The sequence below is a fragment of the Bactrocera tryoni genome, chromosome 2 (assembly GCF_016617805.1).
Source record: "Bactrocera tryoni isolate S06 chromosome 2, CSIRO_BtryS06_freeze2, whole genome shotgun sequence".
NCBI lineage: Eukaryota > Metazoa > Arthropoda > Insecta > Diptera > Tephritidae > Bactrocera > Bactrocera tryoni.
Genome location: NC_052500.1, coordinates 20518929 through 20535995, shown reverse-complemented (window position 1 = coordinate 20535995; position 17067 = coordinate 20518929). Strand labels below are relative to the sequence as shown.

Below are 17067 nucleotides of genomic sequence, written 5' to 3'. Positions count from 1 at the left end.
CTATACAGAATTCGTTTCTAAACATTCCAAAAATACCATAACAGCTCCAATAGTGTGATTTTGGTAACCAGTTGTAAGCGAAAATATGAAATATTCTACTCTGAGAGAGTTCTCTCTTAATGGAATTGTATTGCTTTCCGTTTGAAGCTCTCTGCAGTCTCCGAATTTACTTTAAAACAAAAAAAACCTTAACAGCGGTGTACCGAAGCTAGAATACCTTTCAGTAAAGAAGTTTCCATACAAGAAATTGATTTTGAACGTTCTGTTAGTATGGTAGCTATATGGTATAGTGGACCGATCGGGAAATATTCTTCAACTACTCGTATGATACCTTTGCCTTGGGCAATAATCGTCAAATAGAAAAGTGTTCCATATAAGAATTTGATTTTTATCGTTCAGTTTGTATAAAACGGGATAAAATTTAATATTCGTATCCTCGAATAGTGTCTTATTTTGCCTTATACTATATATACTTGCATCCATTTCTTAAAGCAACGTTTCTACGATCTTGATAAGTCTATGAAGACACCATTCCCGGGAGCGCCTGAGTGAATTAACTCTTGCATTTTTTTTTTACTTTCTCTATCTTTATATCTGGCTCCCTAATACTATTCTATTATGTATAGCTCATCGGATGTCTTTCCGCTGTGAGACTTCGAGTTTACGCAAGAACAAGAAAGGTAATGAACTTAGTGGGTAAAGCAGAAACCCACTTGGCTCTATTTTTTTATTTTTAACTACGAGATCTTCTTAACTATCTCATACAACGAAGATACAGCTTTTTATATACACTACTGGTCACTAGGTTTAGTATTTATTGCTTTAATGATATAGAAATTTGGAAAAACGGGTTCCAACAATATTTTGAAGGAAACGCCGTTCATCTTCCGATCGATACAAATCAAGTCAGTTATGCCATAAAACATGATGGCACCCCCCATAATGACTCCACATTCTCGGCTGTGTTGGCGATCGTCGTGATAATAGTATTGAAAGCCATCAGCGTCATCTATATTTAATCATTTTTCATCAGTAAAGCGACTGAGGGTCAATCATTAAGTTGTGTGTCAGATTGAACAGTCCACATCATGTATTCTTCCGTGAATCGAAGCTGTTTTTTTGCGTAGTTCATTCAGAGGGGGGTTTTCTTGATTTTCAGATTGAACAGTCCACGTCATGTATTCTTCCGTGAATCGAAGCCGTTTTTTTGCGTAGTTCATACAGAGGGGGGTTTTTCTTGATTTTTAGACGCTTTATGAGTTCTGCACTTCTGATTGTACACTGAACAGTTATAAGACTTGCTTTTACTCCGGCTAATTCCTTAACCTTAACTTAGTTGAATTTGAAGCAATTCTAACAATTTTGCGTACTGATTGTTCAGATAGTGTTTTTTTCTTTTAAAGTATTTTCCATATGCCTCTGTTTGGAAATGCTTCGTTTGGGTAGTCCTTGGGAATGATATATAGTATACTTTTAATTTATTTGAAAAGAACATTGGTGCGTCTAACCTAAGACCAGCAGTGTATATCTGCTTGGACTGTTAGGCAATTTCCTAAAGAAATGAACGACTATTAACTATTTGGTTCATGAAATCACAATCAGTTGAAATACCGTGTAATCAGTTTTGATCAGGACTGGTTCATAAAAATTGTGCAAGCTGAATCGTTAAAAAAAATTCTTAGATTGGTATATCCAATCATTTGTTAGCGTCCATCCCTGACGAGGCTTATACCAAGTGTATTGGATTAAATGTTGGCATGTTCTTACTACTGCATCAAATTGAAAGGTGAATTTTTAATTTATACGCGTGTTTTTCATATCGGTAAATTTCTTTTTCTGTAAATTGATAGTACTGTTAGTAACATCTGTGCTAAATGTTAAGTCAAAATATTCATTATTATTTCTAAAAAAGAATTCTTCGATTTTTACTATGTCTGAATTTATTGAACAAAGAAGTGAGATAATGCAGGATCTCCTGCATTGGTTATTCGTGATCATTTCGCCACATTTTCAACTAATATCGTGCCGCAACCACCGTATTCGCCTGATTTACCCTCGTGTAACTTCTGGTTATTCAGTAAATTCACATGACCACTCCGAGGAAACCATTTTGACTCAATTGAGGATATAAAAGCTGAATCGAAGAAGGCTCTGATGGTCATCACGACGGAGGATTTTTCCAAGTGCTATGATGACTGGAAAAGTCGTTGGCATAAGTGTATTGAAACGGAAGGGGATTACTTTGAAGGAAATGAAATCGAAGAAAAATCTTTCAATGTGATCACAGTATTTATTGGCTCAGAAACCAATTTTGAAGGCGATAATGAAGATTTGTACTGAAACATGTGGAAATGTAGTTTTTTTTTGTTTTTTTTTTTGTCCTACATACGTAGGTTAAAAAAAATCATGACTTTTATTTTTTTAATTTTTATTTCAAAGAAATTTTAAATAATATGTAGAGCAAATAACTTATCAAATAGTTTAAAAAATACCGCGAATAAAAGATAATATCATAAAATGAACTCGTAAAAACATAACAGATATAGGATGGGGTTTTATTGTTGAGATTTTTTGGAACCGGTAAGACTAATTAATAATGATTTGAGGTTAGAAAAACCACCGATTTTCTTAACTATAATTTCATGTGTTTTATTTATACTAGATTGAGAGTTGAAACTAAGTAAGGAATGTTGAATTATTTCATTCTTGCAGTGTCTTTATGTTTTATGCTCTTACATATGTTTTTTCTGTTATTTTACGCATTTTTTTATGAATTTATATTACTAGATTTTATTTTGAGTAGTACTAATTTTGGTATCACTATGCATATAAAAATAGTATTTTATTATTTATAAAAATACAAAATTACTTAGATCCAAATTTTCTAATGCGTTTTCTCTGTCATATTATATATTCTAATAAACTTATGATAAGTAATATCTGGTTTTGATTGAGGCCATCTTTTTCCTGGACATTTGGTTTATCACATCTTGTTTTTGTTGCTAAGTTGTGTAATTTATGTATAAAAAATTAACTACTTTCTTATATTACTACAACTAATGCCGATCGATGCCCATTGACAATATTATAAAAAACATTTGACATTATCATACTATATTATGCCATGATTTATCGGAAATATATACCTAAATTCTTTTATTGTTCATGTTATTTTAATTGTAGATTACGTTATAGGTATTTATACATATAGTGAACGTTTCTCGTAAGGCTGAGTGGGACACGCATAGCTCTGCGGAGCGTAAAGAGAGATCGCTCTTTGTCCTGGGAGTGATTTACGCACAGAAAATGCTTCACTAGCACTATTTTGCAGTGCTATGCTCTGTTTACTTTACTTTTACACTCAAAGCTTTAGTTTATAATTAGTTAACTGGAGTATTCCATTTATAATATGTAAATAGTATGTTGTATAATTGTACTTAATATTCTAACGGCATTTTTAAAATACAAAACGGAATAACAGTTTCTGCTGCTACGCCAAAAATTGTACTTACAACACTATATCGAATTTACAAAACACTTAACTACATTCTATAAAAAAGGCATACAATAGGACGTATAATTTGGTTGCTTCCAAAATGAGTTGTTTTACGAATTTATACACAAGATATTATTCCTTTACATTGTCACTAATGACACTACAATTTGTGGCTGTTGTTGTGGTGGCAACACTCTCATTTGTCTCCGACTTTGGCACTACCGTAACCGGCTTGCCATTCGTACGATCCAATAAAGGTTGAACTATCGAGCGTTTTGTTGTTGACAACAACATTAGGAATTGGTCGACTTTTGAGTTCCTCGACACTGGAGAATTTCGTTGTTTTCTTGCCATTTTCAACAACAGTTGGCATAGTTTTGAGATCGACGGAACGCTGACGTGTGCAAAGTATTTCGATGGGATACCAACAGAGCAATATTAGACCAATGCCAAAGCAGACGCAAGCGAATATTTGTCCGCCTATGAGTATTTGCGGTAACATCTTTAAATCGGCGGCAAGTTCGGGTGTTATGCGTACCTTCTGCTCGAACCAGATGAGTGGGAAGAAGACGCGTGGCACTTTCTCGTACAAGCTGGAAAGTTTTCAAAAGAGATTTTTAAAGAAATATGACTATGTGGTATATATCTTAAAACTTGTATACGTTGCATCCTAGTCCCACAAGTACTATCTTATAAAATCTACTTATCTCTAAGAAGTTTCATCAAACGCAGCGAATTAGCTTATTCTATTTCTGCTTTATGGAAGATATCTTAAAAGTTGAGGTTCTGATTCTGTAAGATCCATATGTATATCTCCTAAAATCAATTTCTGTTCACAAAATTTTGTACTTCAGGGGACCTTTGAGGCACTAGATTGCTTAGCCTAGTTTGATTAATTGGGCCCCGCTCATGCAAGCTTCACTTTCATAGCAATGCTTTTTCATAATCTAACCTTTCGTCTAAAAGCTGAAAGCTGGGACCAATCTTTTTTAAGACAAAGGGACTAACTATTCTCAACTTATAAGTTTTTCTGGACTTGTAATTAGTAAAAGGTTCATTAGATTATAATGAAGAGTTGTATCTGATGAAGGCTCGCCTCTTGTTATATTCATACATTTATGTTGTGATGAACTCAAAATTTTAACTGTATATAGTAGTTATCTCTTACATAAAATATACTCACGTTATGCCACTAATTGGCTCAACAAGCATATTGACTTGAAAACGCGCCGCTACCTCCAAAGCAACACCTGTGCGTGGTTCCAACACCATATAGAATTCATGCTTATCCTGCTCCGGCGCCATGCCATCGACTTGTTCCACATAATATGGATCAGCATTGTAGAAATGTGGATATGACATGAATACGGGCGAACCAAAACGACACGAAGAAATATTCATAACGCCCGAAGGAACACATTCACCTGCCACAGAAACAACTATTCTCAAGGATAGAAATTGCCTGCCACCAAAACAGATATTTGTATATAATTTGTCTCACATATGTTATAAATTGCACGTCTATTACCGTTATCAATGGAACGCGCGCCACCACTGTGCCCGGAAACCACGATACAGCCTTCAATCTCTGCGGTTTCTGTATAATCCAATGGCAATGTACGACACATATCGGGCGGCGTGAAAAGCGCAACGCTACCATTCTCCTTCAAGTGTGGTGGATGGAATTCACCAGCTGAGCCATTAATTAAACCACAAGTTGATTGAAAGAAGCCGGTGTGCTCTTTGAAGTTCCAATTGTGCATTTGACCGATTTTCGAAATGTCATCAGCGCCAGTATAAACATTGAAAACACCAGTTAAATCGGCGCTGCCGTTACGCTGTGTTAATAATAAGACGAAATATTAGCATAATTATCGTAAAAGTGTATTATTGCTCCCAACTCACCGTATAAAACCAGCCAAATCTATCGAACGGCACCTCAACATCCTTGCCGAAAAGTGGCATGGCACGAGCCATATCCAACATGTCGTCACTGTAGCCCGTGAAGAGCATTTCATCGACTGTGCGTGTTATAGACAGTTCTTGACCATATAACTTCAAACCCACATCGACTAAATTGCGGCGCACACTGCCCCAACGTTTGGCCTTACCGGCGGCAGACTGTGGATATTTTTATGAATACCATATACATATAAATTAAATAAAAGTTTAGGCTATGAATATTGAATATCCACTCACCAAAGCCACAGCATTCAATGTGACTATCGTATCATCTAAGCTTCCATTACTACCCTCCTCATCAAAATAGAAATCACTCTTTCTTCTATATGTCACTGATGCGTTTTCCGGATTCCATTTTATATCGACTTTATCTTGTTTCTCTGTGAATCGATATGGACCCAACTGCACTAAATTCGGTTTCGTAGTGAGATTTTTGAAATCTTCTGGGTTTGTCCAATTAAAAAAGTAAACATCTAAACTTAAAGCCATTGGTGGAGTTTTCCATTTATCGTAGACCTGTGAGTCGGGTCGTAAGGTCATTTCCTATGAATGGAAAAGATTGAAAATTAATGAAGTTATTAATACAAAAATGTATGGTTTATATACAACTCAAAATATTAGATTAACCATTTTTAATAACAATTGTAACAAAACTATCATCTAATCTCCCATTTAATGAGTTTAGAACTTAATAACCAGTCAGTCGATGAGATGGAAATAAATTAAGTTTGACCGGTCTAACTAATTCATAATGACCAGTTGAAAGAAGAGTCGTGTTTTCTACGGTCTTTAATTAATTCACGAGCCATCTATCATATTCAACACCATATGAACAACTGACTGCATGTGAGCTAATTATCTTAACCTCTTTAAAGTAATAAACGACTCATTTAGAATAAAATCTGTTGTTGAATTTAGTACATATAAAGTTTTAAGTCAAGTGCTTGGCAAATTATAAAAAATAAAATTCTATTTACAAAAACAGCTTTTACAAAAGTCGTTGAACGTGCTCAGTTTATTTATATCTACTATATTTATTCATATGTAACATTTCGATGACATAATTAATACAAGCATTAACTACAAATAAACTCAAGGCACAAATGTTGTAAAAGTAATTGTTTTCACAACAAGCTTTTCAAAACGTGCACACGTGTCTCAAAGTCTCGTGCGGCTCTTTGCATGCTTTATATGGGTTAATAATATCAATTGGTTCGATTGAAAGGTCAATCATAGCTTAAACTACCAATACAGTCAAACTTATCTATTGTGAACTTTCGTACAATGAACTTTTCTTTATAAAATTTTAAGACTCAGAACACTGCATTTTTATTCAATGTTCAGAAAAATATTGAGTTCGCTCATTTCCCTGCCAGCAATACCTCAGTAAAACAGTATAAACGTGCACACGTGTCTCAAAGTCTCGTGCGGCTTTTAGTATGTTTTATGCGGGTTAATAATATCAATTGGTATGACTGAAAGTTCAATCAAAGATTAAACGGCAATATTAACTTCTCAAACGAAAAAATAGGAACACGAACGATTTTTAATCAACTAAATTAGGAGGAAATAGCTTGTTAGCAAGTTATAAGTAATTCGTTTTTTCAAATATTTTCATTATGGTTTATGTATATGTACATAGTATATACTGTACCTCAGTAATATTAAATATTACTTACCTTTTCCATTATGCTGTTGAAAATTTGTTCCCAAAACATGCCACATAACACGCCAAAAATACCCAAACAAAATCCACAAAGTCCAATAATAACTTTCCGATTACTTTGCCGCCATTTTTTCAAACTACTTGCTTTTTTGGGCATTTTGAGATAATCTCGCTTAGTAGTATTTGATGTTAGATTGTTTATAAGACGATTTCCTAGATAGCACCGTTAAATACAATGGCAAATTCTTCACTTTTTTAGTTTATTCCAATCTTAAAGGGAAGCAAACTGTTTTGTTGGAAAATCTGCAAGAAAAAGAAGATATATTTGTCAATAATTTGAAGAAATAAACAAAAATATGTAGACTTAATGACCGATTAATGTCAAAAAAATAATGTTAATAGTCATATAAATACAGAAATTGTCGCCTATCGTCTCGTTCCCTCTGTACGTTACAGGATACTTTATTGTGCTTTATACTTCAGTCTTCTATGAACCAGAGTAGTCCTATCTGATTTAATTTCTTTCGATGATAAGCTGCACTATTAATATAGCAAAACTACCTTCAAGATGACTATTATCTTAAGTAATTTCTGCATAAATAAGACTCTTAAATTATGGTTTAAGACCTATGCAGTTGGGGAGGCACAGGTTTCCTTCTAAAAATAATATACCGATTCATATCACCCTGACTTTTATTATCGGGAGTACCCTTCTATACCTAGAACCTTGTAACGTTCATTTTATCTACATAGTCATGTCTTTTGGTAAATGCGACCATATTTGGTGCTTTGCTATCTATAATGCTTTTATGATTAGAGAATAGACAAATAAAAGGACTTACTAGTAAAACTTCTATTTAAAAACTTCTTCATAATCTTTTTGAGCAGCTTTTTCTTTGCGGAAATAAACATACGTGGAAGTTAGCTGATGAAAAACGACCGTTGTTATAAACCATTTTTTGACGTTGGTTAAAAGGTATTTGACCAATCCAAGTATTTTGCCGATTCTATGATATACAAACGATTAAAAAGAGATGAAGAGATGACTCCGGGTTTAAATTAATGAATTATATATGGTAAATATATGAGTACTGAGACCCATTACATAGTAACATAGTAGTGTATCTGACGGTCTTCGATACATCGAGCAACTTTCAAAAAGTTATTTGAGAGTATTACTCTTGTAAAACTCTATACTATCTTTCAGATAATTCAAACGTTTTTTTCTAATTTAATTAACGAACCGCACGTCAGCTTACTAGCATGTTTCTTAGAATTTCAAATGAACTCCATCAGCATTTTATCCCCTCTCCACTCATACATACATATGTCTACTATATTAGAAGACATGAAAGATTTTTTATCCCCACAAATGTTAGTAACACAATACTTGGGGGGCTAATACAAGTATATTTATACTTATTGCATTGTAAAATGAATCATATGGAAAAAAGAACTCACGAAAGTGGGTCGCTGATTTCTATGATTAATTTGACCTAATGCACTGAACTTCTTTAAAAACGCAAGCTTTAAGCAATCGCGCAATCGCATGTCTTTCATCATATTCGTGAAATTAGCGGCAAGCTTAGATCAATTTTAGAAGATTGACAGTTCGTTTTTCCACAAAATTTGTCGAGTTAACTTAATTAAATATTACAAGAACATCGGTATATTGCATATTAATGATGAATATGTGTGGATATAAGCGTAAAGAGTTAGAATCTAAGGCTTGTTTATTTGATCCATGAATTAAACTACATTGTTTCATGCGAAATTCAGTTAAAACAAGAAAAAAACGTTACCTTCGTTTGCACCGCAGCTATAAAAAGATCTTTGTCTTGATTTTGATCGATTAGTTTGTATACATATTATATATAGCTGTTCTTTCTGAACAATTTCATCGGTATTGCATTATTGACTTAGGAGAAATGAACGCCAAATTTCTTGAAGATATCTCGGCAATAACAAAATTTTCCCTGCAAGCGCTTGATTTCGATCGTACAATTTGTATCATAGCTATATGCTATTGTGAACCGATCTGAACAATTTGTTCGTAAGAAAATCAAAGGAGAAATCGCATAAATAATAATAAAAATAATACTACAAAACGAGAATTTGATAAGTGAATGAAATGGCTACTGAACTGATACTGACAAAACAAACATAAACAGAGTGTGCTCAAATAGGAAAAGTTATGTGAGATGTTCAAAATGAAGCATGGAGATAGCAATATAATGCTTTGAAGTATAATTTCATGGCGTAGCATCGGGCCTATATGTAGTCTTATAGCTACAAAAAGAAGTTCGATTTTTGGGTACCACATGAATCGTCTGTGAAAAATTTAATGGACTGAATTAACATCTGCGATTCTTTGCTGAAACGAAATGAAATCGAACCATTCTGAAGCAAATGGTTAATAGGAGACGAAAAGTGGATCAAATACGACAATAATGTGCGAAAAAGATAATGGCCCAAGCGTGGTGAGGCTCAACAAATGGTCGCAAAACCGAGATTGACGTCTCGAAAGGTTATGCTGAGTGTTTGGTGGGATTGGAAAGGAATCATCCACTATGAGCTGCTCCAGCCTGGTCGAACGATTGATTCTACATTTTACTGTCAACAACTGATAAGGTTGAAGCAAGTCAAAAAAAAAACGGCCTGAACTGATTAGCAGAAAGGGCTTCATCTTCCATGAGAACAACGCTATACCACACAAATCTTTGATGACTGGGTAAAAACTGGAAAAGCTTGGCTGAGAAGATTTGAGGCATCCACCAGATAGCTCTGACCTTGCAACATCGGACTTCTATTTGCTTCGGTCAGTGCAGAACTCCCTTAATGGAATAAAGTTGGCTTCAAGACAAGCCTGTGAAACTTACTTATCGCAGTTTTTCACCGAGAAACCAGAAAAGTTTTACACTGATAGAGTAATGTCTCTAGCGGAAAATGGCAAAAAGGTAGTCGATCAAAATGGTACATATTTGGTTTATTAAAGTTCATTATAAATATAAAAAAAATAAGTTGAAGTTTGATTAGAAATACGAAAAGACTTTTTCGACTACCCTATATTTTGGTTTGAGTTTGAAATGAGATATTTACTAACAACCAGTGAAGTACCCGTATGATTTGTATATGAAGCTTGATTATCAGTAACACAGATAAATAATTCGATCAGAACTTATCTTATTAAATTGATTGATGTTCTCGATAGCTTTGGATACTTTTCGTAAGATAACATGTTATTTCCGATAGTTTTGAGGGTTTTTTCATAACATTGGGTGGTCGAAAAAATTTGATTAGAAATACGAAAAGACTTTTTCGACTAACCAATATAACATGTTGTTACCCAAAGATCATTATAGTAAGTAGAACGATGACATATTTTTGAATGTCACACTACAATGCGAACTGTGAGGAGTTTTAAAGTGCGAATATATTTATAGATATATTGAATTTGCGAACAGATTTATGAGACCCAAGCGAAAGAAACTCCTTATAAGTACATACCTAAGTACATTGTATATATTAGTAGTTTATTATTTATAGTCACATATTTTATTTGCATTGTTAAGAATTTCCAAGACATTTATAAAACGTGTTGCAATAAATTTGAGATAAAGGTGCATAAAAGCAATTTCGGATTATTGATAGTCGCTTAATAAGCTGATAGGCTTGGGTGCAAGTTAATTAAGACTGATTTTAGTAAAAACAAAAAACAAAACATAATAAACAAGAAAAAACGTTAGTTAAAGTTGCACCTAAGCTATAATACCCTCATAAATCAAAAAGTTCTTTGATTTTACAGCAGCTATAAGCTATAGTGAATCGTTCTAAACAACTTGCAACAACAAACTTGCCAAATTTCTTGAAAATATCAAAAAATAAACTACACAAAATTCGTTGAAAACTTAGTGATCGAAGATTTCTGCTCACCGATTAATATACTTATATATTTTTCTAAATAATTTAAGGCCAAAATTTTGATCAAAATTTGAATTTTTTTCAAAAACCGCCATTTAAAAAACAAAATATTTTTCTTATTCCTTCGATTAATTACTAGATTTAACATTACTTTAACGAAATCTGTTGAGGGTATAAAAACCAAACGCACATTTTCCATTTGCGTAATATTAGTAGTAATCCCGATAAGCTAAATTTGATAAAATACCAAATGGGACACCTGTTGGACAGCATGCATTAACTTATAGCGGTTTATTGAACCTAGTAAGCATGAATATTGAGTTAAAAATAATATATACATACATACGTTCTTATTCAAAAAAATGTATGCAACAAACAATATTTATATAATGTATGTATATTATAATTTTACATTGTGCTGTCTTATCTTATCTAACGAGAACACGCATATCCGCATTTTATTTATTTGATTTCAGACATCAATTCAGTACAATTTAATCCAGTCACCTAAATGCATACCTACAGACTTGGTATATTATATTTGTAATATAATAATTACCATTTAACGCGATAAATACAATATTTAAGTGCAATTGTATTATTATTGGCATTTTATGGCTGTTACTCGAATAATATGTATTTGCTATTGTTGAATCATTAAATTTCCTTCAAATGCAAATAAAATTTAAATATTTAACGTCTCACGATTGCAACATCATAGGCGGCCGGCGCGTCATAAGCGCAACGTAGACAACGCGCATGAGAATCGTAGCCGGTTGCTAATGGGCATGGACGCGATACGACACAGCTGCTCGTTTGACATGACGTGATATGCCGATATGTAAAGATGTGGGTAGTTATATATCAGCATTTATGTACATATATAAGTTGCGTCAATTTGGCTAGAATTTGATGTGCTTGAATAGACAGTGGGGGTCAGCAGACTAGAACGGCTTGCGGCAATACCATATATTTCAATTTCCTATTATTTGTCTACTTATTTTAACAATTTTGGGATATATGAGAAGCATTTCAGATTAGAGACTCCCTTTCACTGCAATATAGTTTATCGAAAGAAGGGAGAAAAACACCTTTCTTTTTTTGACTGCAAAACTTCTTCTATAATCTTCTTTATTACACTATTGGATCTATAACTACATTCTATATTCGTGCGATTTGCCAAGAGATGACGCAACTTGATTATTATCTAGGTTGGTGATTTTAGCTTGGAATGCGATAAACGCCCTGGGCGGTGAAAGATTTTGAAAATGAGGAGGTATGTTGCTAAACACAAAAATAGCCCGCAGAAAAAAATAACTAAACTATCTATAAACACAGTGGAACTATCTAGGAATATCTGGACAGATGGATCCAAAATGGGCAATGTAGTGGGATCTAGAGGGCTCGGAGCTGGATCTCAGGCGGCCCTTCAAAATTCCGGATCACTGCAGTATTTTCCATGCGGAAGTATTAGCAAATGGGAAAGCGGTCGAGGTAGCTAACAACGCAGAAAATAACAAGGATAAATATATACGTCGATAGCCAGACAGCAATTAAGCAAAGAAACAGTAGTTATAGCGGCTGCATATATACTGGGTTACAGAGCACATTTCCGGGAAACGAAGCAGCTGATGAGATTGCCAAAAGCGCCAACCGTCGGGCTACCGACTAAGTACAGGAAATACGGAAGTAACTAAGAACGATATACAAAGAAATTTACGAAAGAGCTCACAGGCGGATTATGTCGAGATGGAATGCCTTAAGTACAACCTACTGGTATCACACCCGAATGGGCAAGAAAAGAAAAGAAAAGTGCAGAAAAGTTAACATGAGAGAGCCGCTGGACCTATGCCTTTGTCCAGCACTATCTATAGCTCAACTCAAGTATCTGCAAGCTTCGGAGTTCAAAGGACTAAACGCAGTATCAAACGTAGACATCAATTCGCTTTTAAAGTTTGCAAAAAACTTTGACGTCCTGTGTGAGGAATTCTTCACCTCAAATTAAACTGAACCTCCATCTGGCATTACTAAGTATCAGTAGGTCTATGTACGGCGTGATAACCGGCCAGTGTAACTTAACTTAACATAACCTATCTTCAAACTATTAATGGTTTTAATAAAAACTGTATTCGATTTGTTGTGAGATCGCGATACTCGTATAACCATTATGCTAAGTATTTTTTACAATTAATCCCTGAAGTGTTAACATTCTCACCAGTAAAAGCGCACACAAATTCCTCTAACCTGATACAGCTCACCTTACCGCTCTAAAGCCAAATATTTTCTATTCCAAAATTTTTGACCATCACTGTAGGTGTGTACGCATGTTGCGCCATAAGCGTACTCATGTATCATTTATTATTTCATTCCGCGCGAAATTGAATATATCAATTGACCCCGTGAGCTTCTTTTACTCTCTGTGCCACTGCAGGGTCTTTGACATTTTTTCTCATCTTATTGGATTCGCACGTTATGGTTGTACATACATACTTGTATGTAGTCCATTTTATGCGCTGAACGCACTCACTTATTGGACAGTGTGTAGTCGACATTTAATAAATGATTTAATTAAATATTGAACTTTGGCTCTGCGACTTTTGAGTATTTATGTAGGCATATAGTTGATTGAATTTGTTTGAAATTTATATATTTTTGTTGTAATGAGTATATGTTTATGTAAAATGAAAAATTATATAATTCAGAATCAATACGGAAAGCTTCTGCTTTCACTAATGCTCTTCCAATAATATTACTTCCGTAAATTAGCGTTTCCTTAATTAATTTCTATTTAAACTCAAATTATTTTCACTCAAGAACTAGAGCGCCAGGAAAACTCCAATTTGTCAAATCTTCCGTAAATTCATTCATCCACAACACAATATCTACACAAAGCCAGCTATAGTAGTAGCCGTTGTGATAGCTCTAAATTTACACACCTACATTGTATATATACATATATGTATGTAGGTTGTACTCGTATACATAAGTAATCCCCTACAAGCTCGCGTGGCGATTGCATCTTGCTTCGAATTAGCATGTGAGTATCTCTTTACAAAGTCAAAAAAAGAATAGGCAACCAGAATTAGCACTGCCTTTTATTGCTTCTGCACTTTACTATCATTTGTATGTTAATAAAAATGCATGTAGTAGGCAGAAGGCAAATTACATAAACTACAAGTATTCGTCGACATATTTTAAGTTGAAGTGCGCTCATATTAAACTTGCGTCAAATATTTTGCAAGAATTTTCGGGAATATGATGGATGTATATTAGTAATTGACAATTATTGTACAAAAAAATGAGATTTGTCAAACACGATCAAATAAAGGGGTTGCCAATAAGAACGCCTTTATGTTGATATTTTATTAATGCAGTCATCAAATGATCTAATAAGGAAAAGGCAGGGCGGAACTAAAGTCATAGCGATGAAGAGTTATAAAAAATATAAAGATGGAATAGAATTTCTGAACGACGACCAGTTCATGTGCGATTGCGAGGTCCTTGTGACCTAGAGTAGTACGCAAGAGATCTACTTAAGTATTTGTCCAGAGCAAAGTTAACAGGTTACATGGGATTACGGTTTTAAAAAAATCTACATTACAATTACAACTATTTAAAAAAAATGCCGACAATTTTTCACTGAAATTTTAAATTTTTTCCAAAAATGTCTGCCAAAAATTCATTTTTTTTCCCTTTGTCCAAGTTCTAAGTTAAGGTTTTAACTAAAACAAATTTTTTCACTTCAGATAATCCAGTAAAGAATTATCCTGCCAACGAGGGTGCATATTTTTTCCGTGGGGTCACCGGAAATGGCGTCGCAATGGCCGAGTTTAAAATAATTTTTCCAAAAATTTCAGAATTTCTTTGTTAATAGTATATGTGTCTAACAATAAAAAATTCTAATAAAAAATTTAATTTTTTATATGAGAAAAAATTGTTTGAAAAATGCTGTTTTTTACCCTAGGAAACCCAAGTAACTCCTTAAAGAATTACTTATCATCATTTATTAAATAATTATTTTACTACTTGAATACTCACATACATATCGACCCGCCCCAAATGAAACCACCTATAAAAAATGAATATCTTGTCAACACAAAGTTCGTTTTCCGGCCGCCCACCTAGTTAGCGACAAAATTTTATTAGTTGCCTAGACAACAGCACGCATTGCTCGCAGAGTGCGCTATAACAACTTGCAAGGCACTTAAAACAGATAAATCTGCAATTGCATATTCAAATTTGTATATATGTGTGTTTAGAAGTCAATAATTGATCGTTGAAGTAATGCGATACTTCCAGCACATTAATTTGCGTACACTATATTTGTTATTTCTTACTCACATACATACAACTATACCCAACTGTACACATTGTACTTATGGAAATGACTTTATAAAATCATTAAATTCTGTTTCTAACATGAAAAGTGTATGCTAAACTACTAGTAACTATTTGCATGTTTTCTACTTGTGGAAGAGTACGAAAGTGGTAATTTCAATAGTTGATAATAAGTGACAATTTGGTACAATTTTTTTTTTCAACCAGACTTAAACACATAATAAAAAGCAAATATATCATTAAGTTTGGGAGCATTAATTAGGGTTTGTCAATAATTTAAATATATATTCGGTTGTATTATATAATAAAATTGCGCTAATATGACTTCATCTAATGAATATTAATACTTACTTTATCTAAGCTTTAGTACTTGAATAATTTGCATATGTATGGGTGTAATTCAAGTTTGAAAACTATATATGTATTTATAGCAAATTTTATTAAAGCTAATTTATATTATTTGCAAGGTATGACCAATTCATTGTAAAGATTTACGGCGTTGGGTAAAAAATGCATGAGATACTATTAAATGTGTAAATTTTTATTCCCATTAAGAATTTCTATTTTAATTTTTTTATATCCTGAACAGGGCATATTAAGTTTGTCACGAAGTTTGTAACACCCAGAAGGAAGCGTCGGAGACCCTATATGTTTCGATTCCTAGAAATTTGAATTGATGAAGAAAGTACCGTTGACAGCGACACGTCATCGCGATAAAGCTAAAAGTTAGTGTTGAAGTGAGCATTAAAGAATTAGGTTGTAAATTTAGAAAGTACTTCTTTATTTTGAAATGCCGGGTAAAAGAGTGGCCAGTGACATAATTCAGCTAGTGTATTACAGTTCTTATGACGGGAAAAGTGTTGCAGATATATCAAAAACATTTTCCCTTAGCAGACAAACTGTTTATAATATAATTATAAAGGTTCAAGTACTTCTAAAAAAATAAGTACTCTTCACGAGTTGCACGAAAAAAACCGCTATTGTCACAAATAAACAAAGAAAAGCGCCTGTCGTTCGCCACAAGTCATATTTCACATAGCGATGCGTTTTGGGAAGATGCTATTTTTTGTGACGAAACGAAAATTATGCTTTATTATAACGAGGGTCCTAATAGGGTGTGGCGTCAACCCTTAACAGACTTGAACCAAAAAAATATTATACCAACTGTTAAGTTCGGTAAGCTTTCCGTGATGGTATGGACCTGTATTTCTAGCAAAGGAGTTAGAGATCTTGTTTATATTGAGGGTCATATGGATGCTACGCAATATCTAAATATTTTGCGGTCCCACTTACGAAATAGTGCGTCTAAATTTGGGTTCGAAGGAAATAAATTTAAGTTTTATCAAGACAACGACCCAGAACATAAGGCGCTTAACGTAAGAACTTGGCTCCTTTATAACTGCGGTAGAGTATTAGATGCACCCTCTCAGAGCCCAGATCTCAACCCCATTGAGAATTTGTGGGTACATTTAAAAAAGAAGGTGGGAAAAAGAAATCCGAAGAACCGAAATGAATTGATACGGTATATTAATGAAGAATGGGAGAAAATTCCTGGCGAGTATGACCTAGAAAAACTAATTAAATCAATGAAAAGCAGACTACAGGCAGTTATCGACTCTGGAGGTCAACACACAAAATATTAAAATTAATTATATTAATACATTACCGATTTTTTGTTTAATTA

The 17067-nt window shown here is 33.7% G+C and overlaps 1 pseudogene; it reads right to left on the bottom strand.

Annotated features, from left to right (window-relative positions):
* Window positions 1-3204: 3204 nt before the first annotated feature.
* On the bottom strand, window positions 3205-9025 carry LOC120769488 (annotated as a pseudogene).
* Window positions 9026-17067: the final 8042 nt, after the last annotated feature.